This window comes from Zea mays, chromosome 1, assembly GCF_902167145.1.
Source record: "Zea mays cultivar B73 chromosome 1, Zm-B73-REFERENCE-NAM-5.0, whole genome shotgun sequence".
Classification (NCBI taxonomy): Eukaryota; Viridiplantae; Streptophyta; class Magnoliopsida; order Poales; family Poaceae; genus Zea; species Zea mays.
In genome coordinates, this window is record NC_050096.1 from 187742194 (window position 1) to 187755207 (window position 13014).

Here is a 13014-nt window from a genome sequence, read left to right on the forward strand (position 1 = left end):
CATATGAGAAAAACCAAGATCCCCAACGAGCGATCACATTCGGGGATGGAAATCAAGGTTTGGTTAAAGGTTTGGGTAAAATTGCTATATCTCCTGACCATTCCATTTCAAATGTTTTTCTTGTTGATTCATTAGATTACAATCTGCTTTCCGTATCCCAATTATGTCAAATGGGCTACAACTGTCTATTTACTGATGTAGGTGTTACTGTCTTTAGAAGAAGTGATGATTCAATAGCATTTAAGGGAGTGTTAGAGGGTCAGCTATACTTGGTAGATTTTGATGGAGCTGAACTCGACACTTGCTTGGTTGCTAAGACTAACTTGGGTTGGCTCTGGCACCGCCGACTAGCCCATGTTGGAATGAAGAATCTTCACAAGCTTCTAAAGGGAGAACACATTTTGGGACTAACCAATGTTCATTTTGAGAAAGACAGGATTTGTAGCGCATGCCAAGCCGGGAAGCAAGTTGGCACCCACCATCCACACAAGAACATCATGACTAGTGACAGGCCACTAGAGCTCCTACACATGGATTTATTCGGCCCGATTGCTTACATAAGCATCAGCGGGAGTAAGTACTGTCTAGTTATTGTGGATGACTATTCTCGCTTCACTTGGGTGTTCTTTTTGCAGGACAAATCTCATACCCAAGAAACCTTAAAGGGATTCTTGAGACGAGCTCAAAATGAGTTCGGCTTAAGGATCAAGAAAATTAGAAGCGACAATGGGACGGAGTTCAAGAACTCTCAAATTGAAGGCTTTCTTGAGGAGGAGGGCATCAAGCATGAGTTCTCTTCTCCCTACACTCCACAACAAAATGGTGTAGTGGAGAGGAAGAATCGAACTCTATTGGACATGGCAAGAACCATGCTTGATGAGTACAAGACACCGGATCGGTTTTGGGCCGAAGCGGTCAACACCGCTTGCTACGCCATCAACCGGTTATATCTACACCGAATCCTCAAGAAGACATCTTATGAACTCCTTACCGGTAAAAAGCCAAATGTTTCATATTTTAGAGTTTTTGGTAGCAAATGCTTTATTCTGGTTAAAAGAGGTAGAAAATCTAAATTTGCTCCTAAAACTGTAGAAGGCTTTTTACTAGGGTATGACTCAAACACAAGGGCATATAGAGTCTTTAACAAGTCCTTAGGACTTGTTGAAGTTTCTTGTGACGTTGTGTTTGATGAGACTAACGGCTCTCAAGAAGAGCAAGTTGATCTTGATGAGATAGGTGAAGAACAGGCTCCATGCATAGCACTAAGGAACATGTCCATTGGGGATGTGTGTCCTAAGGAATCCGAAGAGCCTCCACATGCACAAGATCAACCATCCTCCTCCACGCAAGCATCTCCACCAACCCAAGATGAAGACGAGGCTCAAGATGTTGAACAAGAAGATCAAGAAGATGAGCCACCTCAAAATGACGGCAACGATCAAGGGGGAGATACAAATGATAAAGACAAGGAGGATGAACAACCAAGGCCGCCACACCCAAGAGTCCACCAAGCAATCCAACGAGATCACCCCGTCGACACCATCCTCGGTGACATTCATAAGGGAGTAACTACTCGATCTCGGGTTGCACATTTTTGTGAACATTACTCCTTTGTTTCCTCTATTGAGCCACACAGGGTAGAGGAAGCACTCCAAGATGCGGATTGGGTGATGGCGATGCAAGAGGAGCTCAACAATTTCACAAGGAATGAGGTATGGCATTTAGTTCCACGTCCTAACCAAAATGTTGTAGGAACCAAATGGGTCTTCCGCAACAAGCAAGATGAGCATGGTGTGGTGACAAGGAACAAAGCTCGACTTGTGGCCAAAGGATACTCCCAAGTCGAAGGTTTGGATTTTGGTGAAACCTATGCACCCGTAGCTAGGCTTGAATCTATTCGCATATTATTGGCCTATGCTACTTACCATGGCTTTAAGCTTTATCAAATGGACGTGAAAAGTGCCTTCCTCAATGGACCAATCAAGGAGGAAGTCTATGTTGAGCAACCTCCCGGCTTTGAAGACAGTGAGTACCCTAACCATGTCTATAGGCTCTCTAAGGCGCTTTATGGGCTCAAGCAAGCCCCAAGAGCATGGTATGAATGCCTAAGAGATTTCCTTATTGCTAATGGCTTCAAAGTCGGCAAGGCCGATCCTACTTTGTTCACTAAAACTCTTGAAAATGATTTGTTCGTATGCCAAATTTATGTTGATGATATTATATTTGGGTCTACTAACGAATCTACATGTGAGGAATTCAGTAGGATCATGACACAAAAGTTCGAGATGTCTATGATGGGGGAGTTGAAGTATTTCTTAGGATTCCAAGTAAAGCAACTCCAAGAGGGCACCTTCATTAGCCAAACGAAGTACACTCAAGACATTCTAAACAAGTTTGGGATGAAGGATGCCAAGCCCATCAAGACACCCATGGGAACAAATGGGCATCTCGACCTCGACACGGGAGGTAAGTCCGTGGATCAAAAGGTATACCGGTCGATGATTGGTTCATTGCTCTACTTATGTGCATCTCGACCGGACATTATGCTTTCCGTATGCATGTGTGCAAGATTTCAAGCCGACCCTAAGGAATCACACCTTTCGGCCGTAAAACGAATCTTGAGATATTTAGCTTATACACCTAAGTTTGGGCTTTGGTACCCTCGGGGATCCACATTTGATTTGATTGGTTATTCGGATGCCGATTGGGCGGGGTGTAAGATTAATAGGAAGAGCACATCGGGGACTTGCCAGTTCTTGGGAAGATCCTTGGTGTCTTGGGCTTCAAAGAAGCAAAATTCGGTTGCTCTTTCTACCGCCGAAGCCGAGTATATTGCCGCAGGCCATTGTTGCGCGCAATTGCTTTGGATGAGGCAAACTCTGCGGGACTACGGTTACAAATTAACCAAAGTCCCTTTGCTATGTGATAATGAGAGTGCAATCAAAATGGCCGACAATCCCGTCGAGCACAGCCGCACTAAACACATAGCCATTCGGTATCATTTTCTTAGGGATCACCAACAAAAGGGGGATATCGAGATTTCATACATTAACACTAAAGATCAATTAGCCGATATCTTTACCAAGCCACTTGATGAACAATCTTTTACCAGACTTAGGCATGAGCTTAATATTCTTGATTCCAGGAATTTCTTTTGCTAAACTTGCACACATAGCTCATAAATATACCTTTGATCATGTCCCTCTTATATATGCTATGACTAATGTGTATTCAAGTGTATTTCAAACCAAGTCATAGGTGTATTGAAAGGGAATTGGAGTCTTCGGCGAAGACAAAGGCTTCCACTCCACTCTACTACTCATCCTTCGCCGTCACTCCGAGCATCTCTCCAACTTTGGTATAATCCTCACTCATTTCTTTTATGACCAAAGGAGGAGAAAGTTAGTTAAGGGCTCTAATGATTCCGTTTTTGGCGATTCATGCCAAAGGGGGAGAAAATATGAGCCCAAAGCAAAAGGACCGCACCACCACCCTAATTTTAAACATATGATTTTCAATTGGTTGAAAAATTTCAAAATTGGTATCTCTTTGTGTTCTAAAGGGGGAGCAAGTAGTATTTTCAAAACTTAATACCTTAAAACCCTCTTGAACACTAAGAGGAGAATTTATTTGAGGGGGAGTTTTGTTTAGTCAAAGGAAAGGCATTTGAAACAGGGGGAGAAAATTTCAAAACTTGAAAATGCCTTGCCAACTCTTATTCATTTACCTTTGACTATTTGCAAAAGAACTTTGAAAAGAATTTACAAAAGATTTTGCAAAACAAAACATATGGTGCAAATGTGGTCCAATATGTCAAAAACAAAGAAACAATCCATGCGCATCTTGTAAGTATTAATATTGGCTCTATTCCAAGCAACCTTTGCACTTACATTATGCAAACTAGTTCAATTATGCACTTTTATATTTGCTTTGGTTTGTGTTGGCATCAATCACCAAAAAGGGGGAGATTGAAAGGGAATTAGGCTTACACCTAGTTCCTAAACAATTTTGGTGGTTAAATTGCCCAACACAAATATTGGACTAACTAGTTTGCTCTAGTGTATAAGTTATACAGGTGCAAAAGGTTCACACTTAGCCAATAAAAAGACCAAGAGTTGGGTTCAACACAAGAGCAAAGGAGCAACAGAAGGCTTCTCTGGTCTGGCGCACCGGACTGTCCGGTGTGCCACCGGACATGTCCGGTGCACCAGGGGACTCCAACTTCGAACTGCTCGGTTTCGGGAATTTCCGGAGGACACTTCGCTAAAATTCACCGGACTGTCCGGTGTACACCGGACAGTGTCCGGTGCTCCAAGGGAGGTCGTCCTCAGGAACTCGCCAGCCTCGGGTTTTCACTCCAGCCGCTCCGCTATAATTCACCGGACTGTCCGGTGCGTCCTCGGAGCAACGGCTACTTCAGGCGCCAACGGCTACCTGCAGCGCATTTATTGCGCGCCAACGCGCGCAGAGGTCAGGAACGCCCATACCGGCGCACCGGACATTGAACAGTGCATGTCCGGTGTGCCACTGGACATCAAGGCGGGCACAGAAGTCAGAACTCCAATGGTCAATTTCCAACGGCACTGGTGACGTGGCTGGGGCACCGGACTGTCCGGTGTGCACCGGACTGTCCGGTGTGCCATCGAACAGACAGCCTCCACCAACGGTCAAGTTTGGTGGTTGGGGCTATAAATACCCCAACCACCCCACCATTCATTGCATCCAAGTTTTCCACTTCTCAACCACTTACAAGAGCTAGGCATTCAATTCTAGACACACCCAAAGAGATCAAATCCTCTCCAATTCCATACAAAGCCTAAGTGACTAGTGAGAGTGATTTGCCGTGTTCATTTGAGCTCTTGCGCTTGGATTGCTTTCTCTCTTTCATTCTTTCTTGAGATCAATATTCACTTGTAACCGAAGCAAGAGACACCAATTGTGTGGTGGTCCTTGCGGGGAGGTTTTGCTCCCGATTGATTTGAGAAGAGAAAGCTCACTCGGTCCGAGGGACCGTTTGAGAGAGGGAAGGGTTGAAAGAGACCCGGCCTTTGTGGCCTCCTCAACGGGGAGTAGGTTTGAGAGAACCGAACCTCGGTAAAACAAATCCGCGTGTCTCACTTCATTATTCGCTTGCGATTTGTTTTGCGCCTTCTCTCGCGGACTCCATTATATTTCTAACGCTAACCCGGCTTGTAGTTGTGATTATTTTTGAGAATTTCACTTTCGCCCTATTCACCCCCCCCTCTAGGCGACTTTCAGCGGGCGGGTGAAGCGGATGGCCGGCTGGCGGCGACGGGTGTCGACTGGGGTGGGGAGCTGCGGACCTATGGCGCGTGCGTGGGAAGGGAACGCGGTGTGCGGGTGGCGGCTATGGGTCGAGCGGAGTCTATTACAGGCAGTGACTGGGATAGGGGTTGTGGGCCTACGGTTCGTGCGGGGGGGGGAGCAGGGGGCTGGGGTGGTTGTTGTTACAAAATATTGTATTTATGATCAATCCAAGGGGTGCGACAGATAATTCCCAAGGGAAACACTCCTTGGGAACGCACCCCTTCATATGTATATAAACATAATCCTTGCTGCAATAAAGGAATTGTTGTCATTCTCTCCAGTCTTGTTTTCGTTATTCTCTAATACGTTATCAGCATGAGCTCTCCATCGAGCGAGAAAAGGCCGTCATGGCGCGCACAGAAACGAAGGAGAAGAACACTAGCTGTTCTTGAATTTTTGTTCTTGTTCACTGCATCATCACCATGGACAGAGATGAGAAGAACATGTCAACTATGGAGGAGGTCAGTTTGCTTCAATTTTTTCTTGTGTTTCAACGAGATGTAAAAGAGAGGCTTTGACCTCCATGAACTGTTGGCGGACACTGTGCCCGTGGGGCTGCTGTGGCCTGCCTGACAGTTGATGGTCGCGCGACCGAGCAGTCAACGCCAGGGCCCGCCCGCGTGCCGGGAAGCCACGCCCGAGCAGGGGCTACGCTCGCGCTCCACGCTGCCGAGGAGGTCGTGCCCGTGCGTGCAGGGGGTCACGCGCGTGCCCCTGGGGTGCCTCGCCCGCGTCGCCGGGCCGTGGCCGCGCCCGTGCGCCGGAGGCCGCACCCTCGCCGGGCTCGTGTGCTGGGATGGGGAGCCGCCGGGGCAGGGTCTGCGCCGGGGCCGGGGCCGCTGGGGCAGGGTCCACGCCGGGGCCGGCGCCGCCAGGGCTTGCACGCTCGTGCCGCCGGGGGAGCTGCGCCCCGCACCATCGCTCCTAGGCTGGGGGTCATGCGCCCGGGCCGCCTGGAGGTCGTGCCCCACGCTGCCGCTTCTAGGCCAGGGGCCACGCGCTCGGGCCGCCGCATCTAGGGCTGGCCGCGCCCAGGCCACCCATGCACTGCTGGGGGAGTCGCGCTGGGCCACATCCGCGCAGCCACCGGGAGGCGCACCTGCGCAACAGTGCCGGGCCCGCGCGCGCCTGGCCAAGGCCGTGCCGCTGGGTTCGCGCCTGTGCCTATCGGCCGCGTCGCTGGGTTCGTGCCCGTGCCTATCGGCCGCGCCCGCTGCGCCTGAGCCGCCGGGGCCGAGGGCCACCGCGCTCGCGTGCCGGGGTTGACGCGAGGCTGCACCAAACTTCGTCGGGCCCTGGTGGCGCGCACCGCAAGCCCTGCTCCTGCACCTGGCCGCGAGCCACCACGCCGTCGGCTGTAATCGCCAGGACTTGGCCAGATGAGATTCCATGGCGGCGGTGGCTGGAACCGTCCCTAGTAGCGACGGCTGCAGGAAGGGAGCGGTTAGGGTTTAAACCCTAACCGGCTCCCTATATAACGGCGTGTGGGCCGTGGCTGGTTGCACGGGCCGCCTCGGCCTGATGGGCCGACCTGCATAGGCCGCTCTGGCCTGGTGATTGGCGCGCCTGGGCCGCACCAGCCTGGAGGCTGGCAGCATGGGCTGCCTCGGCCTGGTGGCACCTGGGCCGCCTTGAACCAGATTTGCCTATATGGCCTGATTATCATTTTAAAATTCTAAATTTCAGTATAAGACTATGTTTTATATGAAAATTCAGTTCTAACTTGAGTTAGGGCGTCTAAATTCGTTATTTAGACTGCTGATGATATATGTAGTTATGATAGTTGTTTGTTTTTATTATGAAAAATGCAGACTTGTTAATGAATTATATTTTATTTACATTTATAATTCATAGTTTTTCGACTTGCTTTTATTTTGCATTCTTTTATGTTTGCATGGAAAATATAGCACATAATTAAGTCGAAACTTAATGGTCCTCATGCAAAACAAGGTTGCATTTTTTTGTTAAAAGCATAGGGTGATGGAGTCCTAAGCACTGACTGCGCTAAATTCTTTATAGAGTTTAGTAGCTCAGAGACCGTGCTTTAGGCCGCATTTGAAATGCCTATCACTATGAGGTCTACATCTTTTGAGATGATTATCTATACGTGCTATCCAAAAAGATCACAGGACCAAGCAGGCGTCGTGGGCTATGGAGCCAGGCTAGACACTGCAGTCATGCTGGCAACTCAAAGAGTTCTTTTAATTAAGTTCTACTTAATTAAATGATGAATTCTTGCAAAATATGATACATATCTTGAACTTGGGATTATTCAACACATGATGGAGATCTAGGCTTTGGCTGCAATAAGTTCTTAGAATTTATTTGCCCTGAGACCAAGCTTTTAGACAACAAAAGGTTATTTGCCCATCAGTAAGAGGTCTACATCATATGTTGATGATGATTACCTATGTGTTCTCCCAAGTAGATATGTTGGAGATGTGATGTTGGTTATTCACCTTTATGGTGATTTCTGTATTATTTTTGAAATTTTGGTCAAGCACAGGGTAGTGGAGTCCTAAGCATTAGATGCGGTATGTTCTTTGAATATATGAGCCTGAGACCATGCTTCTAGGCAGCAAAATTTTTGCCCACTACTGGGAGATTTACTCCATTGTTTTATTACATGGAGATTATCTACATTGTGTACACCAATTTTTAAAAATCTTTTGGTACACTTTATGTGATACCTGGAATTCTCCAATATATGAAGATATGATATATTTTGCGACAATGTTGCAACAGCACACAAAAATGGTTATGTTATTTAAGGATAATTATTTAATAGAGTTTGATGAACTCGCCTAATGGGCTTAATTATCCTCAATGTTCATTGGATATGTTCATTGGATATTAAGATCATCTTTGCATAATATGGGGATTCACTTTCTTCATTTTGGAAGAAGTGAGATGCTCCCTTTCTCTTGCGGTTCTTATGAAAAGAACTAATGTGTTTTTATGGCTTGATGTGCAAGCCCAGAATGAATAGCAAATAAAATCATAAGACATGTGGAATTATGAGTATGTGTCTACATTATGTTGTAGACTAACACTTTGTATTCATATATTTTGCTTGAAAGCAAATATATAAGCACATTAAAAAGGGAAGGGCAATGAGTATGACAAACTCTTTTGTCATTACACTATACGTGGTATAGTGTTGTATGCTTAAGCATCTAATCTTGTATATGAAATCCCAATAGATGCATACTACTCATGAAAGCTAAGATATGAAGTGTACTTCAATCTTCCATCTGACATGATAACAGTAGTTAGTTGTGTAAATCATGATTTGGACTAATCATGTAACAACACTTCTTTTTCTAAGAGAAGACCACTTTGTTAGATAATTTGCTTTTGAGTATTATTCAAATGATCTATGAGATTTGGTATAATCTCATTATTATTGATATCATATTTATTGACGTTGTGATATGTTCAAGCTCATATGAATTTGAGTTAAACAAACTCATCGATTTGAGTTGAATGAGCTCATCAAGGGAGTTGAAGACTCATTGATTTGAGTTGTGCAAACTTGTACGAGGATTCTTCCAATTGAGGGAGAAACATGCAATGTGGAGAATTGAACCACAAACTCTATAAGTGGGGAACAAAATATTATCATATTCCTTTGAAAATAGGAAAGAATATTTTGACAATCGCTTCATGCGATACCATGATATGTTAATATCAAGTCCCCTTTGGTAATGGAAGTATCAAGGATGTGTTGATATATCCTCATTTTATCTTACCAAATTATAGAGATATCCATGTAATTTCTATCATGGGCAATCACAAGGTGATAGTGATGGATATTGCATGTGTTTCTCGGAAACATTTCTTATAGATTGTATTCTACATACATCCTCCCGTACAATGTGCTGCATTTGTTATAAATTTTCATGTGATGATACTTACCATGCTGGGTAAGACTGAATTGGTAATTCCATTTGTTGGGGGCCTTCGTCCTCCGAAGGTCCTCAAAAACATGATTTGACAATGTTTTCCGAGTGGATTATGTGAACAGGTATTTTCGGATCCAGAATTATGAATATGGAGCACGGCCAGGACGAAGCCTGAACCAGACGAAGGTCGAGTGTAGCCGAAGCTGTGCGCAGGGAAGCTTCGGCGCGATGGCAGAAGGGGGAACCGACTTAAAGATGAAAAGACTTCGGGGGCCTCGACAGATTTCCATAAGCCGTTAACAAATGTAATGGACATGGATGTAATTTTACGTGGGCTGCGTCCCGCGTCTATAAATAGATGAACAGTACTCCCATACTGTTCACGCTGACTTGGCATTTGCTTTTGCGTCACGCTTGTACTTTCTACCTTCTCTCAGGACCGAAGGTACATTTGTAATTTAAAATCATTTCTATTTTTCCATGTTAATAAAATAGAAATGATTCTGCGATGATGCTTATATTATATTTCATGCTTTATATAAGTCCTTCGTCATTATCTGTTATGTTTGCGAAGGTATTTCTCTTATGACCTTCGTCCCAGACTCATTATTTCCCGAAGGGGACATAATGCTTCGAGGGACGAAGGACTTTAACACTTAACACTTTTTATGTTGCCTTGTTCTTAACTCTTAGCATTTGAGAACAAGTCTCCAACATTGGCGCCCACCTCCGGTGAACTCACTTCCACTTCGAGTCTTCGTGAACACCTTCGGAAGCTATAGACCTTCGCTATGGCGCCGAAGAAAGCTTCAGCGGCTGGGGCTGCAGCATTACAACCGCTGGACCACAACCAGGAGACCGTCTCTCTTCGGGAGGCCAGAAGCCAGAAGAGAAAAGCTGTTAGCCCGACGCTTGAGGAAGAAGAGCTAGACCAAGAAATCAGAGAGATGGAGATGCTACATCAACAAGTGCAGAGGAAGAAGGAGAAGATGGCCCGCCTAGCTGAGTTGCAAAGGCAAATTGACGAAGCTTCTGAGGAAGTTCGCCATCTCACCCACGATGAGCAGAACAGAAGGCCTCATCAGAAAGACCTCCATCAGGAGGGCTTCGTCAACGAAGACGACTGGTATGATAATTTCCATCAGGGAAATTTTGTTTTTGATGATGCTTCTCCTCTGTCTGCTGAGCTGCAGGCTACACCTTGGCCTCCATCCTATAAGCCACCCCAGCTCCCCATGTTTGACGGCCACTCCGACCCGAAGCAATTCTTGATGAGCTACGAAGCAACAGTGTCTTCGTACGGGGGCAACGCTGCAATCATGGCGAAGTCTTTCGTCATGGCCGTCAGGAATGTTGCTCAGACCTGGTATTCCTCCCTTCGGCCAGGAACAATCACTTCATGGCAGAAGCTGAAGGATATGTTACTGACCAGCTTTCAAGGATTTCAAACGAAGCCGGTTACAGCTCAAGCCCTCTTCCAGTGTATTCAGGATCACGAAGAATACCTTCAGGCGTATGTCCGAAGGTTCTTACGATTGAGGGCGCAGGCACCAACGGTGCCCAATGAAATCGTTATCGAAGCCATGATCAAGGGGCTCCGTCCTGGACCTGCAGCTCAATACTTTGCTCGGAAGCCTCCTCAGACCTTGGAGAAATTGCTCCAAAAGATGGATGAGTACATTCGTGCTGACAATGACTTTCGCCAAAGAAGGGAGGAGGCCTTCAGATTTTCTGAGATGACCAGGGGCTTCGGAGGAAGATACTACCCGAGGCATGTCCGTTCCATTCACAACACTCAGAATGATGATAAGGGGAGTCAGCAAAACAGGCCGCAGTGCTCCTCACAGGCTTCGGGGCAACAACAAACTTTCTTTCGGCCACCAGCTCCAAGAGGCAGAGGCGCCAGGGGCTTCGGCGGAAGATTCGGAGATCAGCCAAGGAGACTGTTTTGCCTATTCTGTGGAGAGGGCAAGGGCCACACCACTAGGACGTGCCATGTTACAATCCAGAAGCAAAAGGAACTAGCCGAAGCTGCACCTCAACAAGCTCAGTCGAAGCAGGTTATGCATACTGCTTCGTTTCATCCGCCTTATGTCCCACAATACATAGACAACCACCCTGCGGCTTCTGTAGCTTCGGCAAGTCAACCTCAAGCTTCCTGGCAGCAGCTTCCGCCTCCACCTCCATTGCAGCAAGGTCAACAGCCAGAAGGGAGCCAATACGCTCCACATCAGAGGGACTTCAGAGAACAGTCCGAAGCTCGCACAGTCAACAGCACTGTGCCAGAGTCGAAGCACATTTATTGACATATCCTACCTTTCATAGCAGTCTTTTCTATTCAGTTTTATTTTCTGTGAAGCAAAAAACATTGATAGTTTTCATGTAATAATTTCGTTGTTTCCCACGAGGAAAATCTATTTGCTCCACAGGCCTAAGTTGCTGAAGCCTAAAACTTTTTCCGTTACCAAGGAGGACCTTCGGATTAAAAATCCTTCGGAGTAACAGAAAGTCGTTCTAAGGAACGCAGAGTAAGTTTATGAAGTCACAAAAAGCCGTTCCAAAGGGAGCGCAGTGTAAGTTTTCTGCTCAGAAGTCGTTCCTAAAGGAATGCAGAGCCTACAGCGAAAAGTCAACGCTGATACCGCCTAAGTAAAAGGCGAAGAAGCTCCTAAGGGAGGCTTACAGCGAAAAGTCAACGCTGATACCGCCTAAGTAAAAGGCGAAGAAGCTCCTAAGGGAGGCTTACAGCGAAAAGTCAACGCTGATACCGTCTAAGTAAAAGACGAAGAAGCTCCAAAGACGTTCCCAAGGGAATGCAGAGCTTACGAATATATTTTATGAGTATCTCCGGAACAAATGTCACATGCATAACATAACATCATCACATCATTTTGCATAGCATAAGCATCATACATCATGTTGCATTTGGCAAGAGAAGGAGATACTCTCAACCTTCGAAAGGATGCTTTGAGAAAGTGACATCGAAATTGTACAGCTTCGGAATACAGCTTCGGAGAATATTTTTACGAAACATGGGCGAGCTTTATCAGATCAATATCGAAGTTGTGTAGCTTCGGAGTTTAGCTTCGAAGAATGTTTTGACGAAGCATGGATGTGATTCATCAGAATAATTTTAACGGAGAATGCCTTCTTCACGAAGCATGAAAAGAAGGGAAGGTGTTTTTTCGCCAAAGGCTCAAAAATGGTATGTATTTAATGTTTCATGCATCGTAAAGAATTCAATAATGAAAGGAGATTTGTATATTACATTCAAATGTACAAAGTGTTACATAGATTACATTTTAAATGATTTTTCCAAATAGCATCCAATCTTCTCTCAATACTTCTTCAGCGGCCTCATTTAGAAATTGGTCAACAACCTTGTCCAAGATAGTTTCGGCCATTTGTTTAATTTCTTCGTCGACATTTGATCCAGCAGTTTCTGAGGGAAGAGAACATTTCTTCATTACTTTTGCAAACCTTGAGCAAAGTTTGGAATAAAAATTACAACACAATAAGAGCGACTAATTGGTACCTAATTGCCTTTCGGGCTCTGTACTCCTTTCGGCAGCTTCTGCCACTTTTCTGGCGTCATGAATGCCTTTTTCGCTTCTTTGGATGATCTCTTGCGCCATTCCTCGGCCGCCGTCGTTCCAGATATCAGTAAAAAATTTGCCACCAACCACGCTTGCTTCGGCCGAGGGGTCCTTGACGTCTTCGGAAGATAAGGTAGCTTCGGATTGAGCTAAAAATTTTACATGCCCGCAACCTTTCTTCTCTA